Genomic DNA, 2,749 nt, shown 5'->3' with positions numbered 1-2,749 from the left:
TTGATTTTTAGGATTAGGTTGAGGTTGAGATGGAAATTTTCCTTTTTCATGAATATTAAGTGCAGATGCAAATTTTGCAAGAGTTTCTTTCAAATCAGTCATAGATTGACTGTTTTGAATATTGATAGATTCTTGCTTTTGGATAAATGCATGAATTACATCTTCAAAGTTTTTTCTTGGAGGTGTAACATAAGGAATATAACCTTGATGATTTTGGTTATTTTGAAAATATTGTTGTGAGGGTTGTGCATTATTATCATTCCTCCAACTAAAATTATGATGATTTTTCCATCCAGGATTATATGATGTTGAAAAAGGATCTAATATTGGTTTTTTATAATTGTTAACATAATTTGCTTGTTCATGGAGACATTCTTTAAATGAAGGTAATGTTGGACAATCTTTTGTAGCATGATCATGTGTATCACATATATGACAAACAATTTCTTGAATACTTTTTAATTGACCACTCTTTTTCATTTCTAATGACTCAATTTTTCTTGCTAAAGATGCAAGTTTATCTTGAATATCTATATCATCTTTAAGATTATAGATACCACCCCCATTTGTTGAATTATTGATTTTAGTTGTTGGTGGTTCTATTGTGCCTATATTATCCCAATTTTGAGTATTTTCTGCTAATGAATCCAAATATTCCATAGCTTCATTTGAGTTTTTATCTTCAAAAGTTTCTTACACATGAATTCTATCATTTGCTTATCTTTAGGTATTAGACCTTCATAAAAGTGAGAAACTATTCTCCATGTTTCAAAACCATGATGTGGGCATGTATTAAGTAATTCTTTATATCTATCCCAACATTGATAAAATGTTTCTCCTTGTTTTTGAGAAAAAGTAGTAATTTATCTTTTAAAAGAGTTTGTTCTATAGAAAGGAAAAAACTTTTTGAGAAATTGTTGTTGCATTTCTTCCCATGATCTCGTTGAACTTGATCTCAAATTTTGTAGCCATATATGTTTTAGCTTTATCTTTTAAAGAAAAAGGAAAAGCTTTAATCGAACTATATCTATGCTACAATTTTGATCATTATAAGTGTTACAAACTTCCTCAAATTCTCTTAGATGTAAATATAGATTTTCAGAATCTAAGCCATGAAAATTTGGTAAAAGATGAATAATTTTAGGTTTAAAGTTGAAATTAGATGTATCAGGAGGAAAAACTAAACAAGATGGGGTACTAGTTCTAATAGGGTTCATATGGTGCCTAAGTTTTCTTAATTGATCATGTTCTTGATTATTATTATTATTGTTATTATTATTATCATTATCTTGATTATTTGAATTATCATCCATGTTTAAATTATTTTCAGATACTCGAATAAGTTTACCATTTTTTTTTCGAATCCAAATACTCATACAAAAAAACAACACAATACTTATAAATAAAACATAATTAACAAATATAAACTTAATTTATACCTTCCCGACAACGGCACCAAAAACTTGCTGCTACTTAAATTATAATTGACCCAAGTGTAGGTTGTCTGCAAGTAATATATTTCGTAAGTACGAGATCGATCCACAGAGAGGTTATTTTAAGTTAAAATTTATTAATTTATAGATTACCAAATGCAAGAATGAAGTTTACAAATTATAAGTTTTGTCAAGGCTCGAGGATTTATTCTTGGTTTATGTAATATTGTTTAACTAAAAGTAAAACAAAGGAAACCACCATAAATAATGGTTCCAAGAAAATTAAATATTTAAACACACACCTAACATAATATAGTTCCCACTATAGAAAATACCGAATTATCGATATTTTATATATGGTACCTATGATTATATATATCACTATATAAATATATAATTTCATAAAGTAAATGTTAAATTAAATCATTATATTTCATTTAGAACAACCGACAGAGCCACGCTATTGCCTAAATGAAACATATGATTTAATAAGTTAGTTGCGAGAAAGTAAAAGTTAGTTGCGGAAAGTAAAAGTCAGTTGCGATAAAATAAATTNTAATTGATGAAATATTTATTGTATCAAAATTAAACAACAAATCAAGATAACCACTTCAATCTTATCAAGCATTTGATGTAAATTGATAACAACAAATAATTCATTTTTATACCTACAATAAAAAGAAATTAGCAAAATGAAAAGAAATAAAGAAATAACATACAAAATATAAACAATCTTACTTCACTAAGAATTCATCCTCTTCACCTTGACATAATAGATTTATCTTTCCATGAGCTTACTTTTGATCAACACTAAAAACATCACTCATAATTAGAAAAATGAAAAATATATTGGAACTCAGAACTTTTATACACACTCACATTATATTTTACAATGAGATAGAATGATTTTCAAGCTAGCACAAGGCCTCTATTTATAGGCCAAATGACAGAAAGGGTCAAAAATTTTATTAATGCCATGTAGTTGTAATAGTAGTCTTTGTCTCCTCCAACTTCAATTCCTTGTCCCATCTTTCAATGCTTTGTTCCACGACCTTAATCACCGAATTTGACTCTAATAAAAACAGTAAACATGTAGGAAATTGTCTGTAGATGAATTTGGCCACTTGGTTCACCTCATTTGGTTAAATATTGAAATAGTTATGATTTTTTACTATATGCTGGTCATGGTGAAAGTAAATTTGTCCTCCTTTTGATATTTTCACAATTTGATAATCTTAATGAACTTTTTAGGCAATCATGTCGTCTGCAAAGTTGTAGATAATTTCTAAAAAATTCCAAACATGTTTGAATCACCT

The 2,749-nt window shown here is 27.6% G+C and overlaps 1 non-coding gene across 1 annotated transcript; it reads left to right on the top strand.

The window, feature by feature from the left end:
• Positions 1-771: 771 nt before the first annotated feature.
• Positions 772-882, top strand: LOC140981906 (small nucleolar RNA R71). The gene has a single exon (XR_012176179.1). It is a non-coding gene; the product is annotated as a small nucleolar RNA R71 (small nucleolar RNA).
• The last annotated feature ends 1,867 nt before the right edge of the window (positions 883-2,749 follow it).

Source organism: Primulina huaijiensis, chromosome 7 (assembly GCF_012295235.1).
Source record: "Primulina huaijiensis isolate GDHJ02 chromosome 7, ASM1229523v2, whole genome shotgun sequence".
Classification (NCBI taxonomy): domain Eukaryota; kingdom Viridiplantae; phylum Streptophyta; class Magnoliopsida; order Lamiales; family Gesneriaceae; genus Primulina; species Primulina huaijiensis.
The sequence above is the reverse complement of the archived record's forward strand: the minus strand, read 5'-3'. Positions and strand labels throughout refer to the sequence as shown.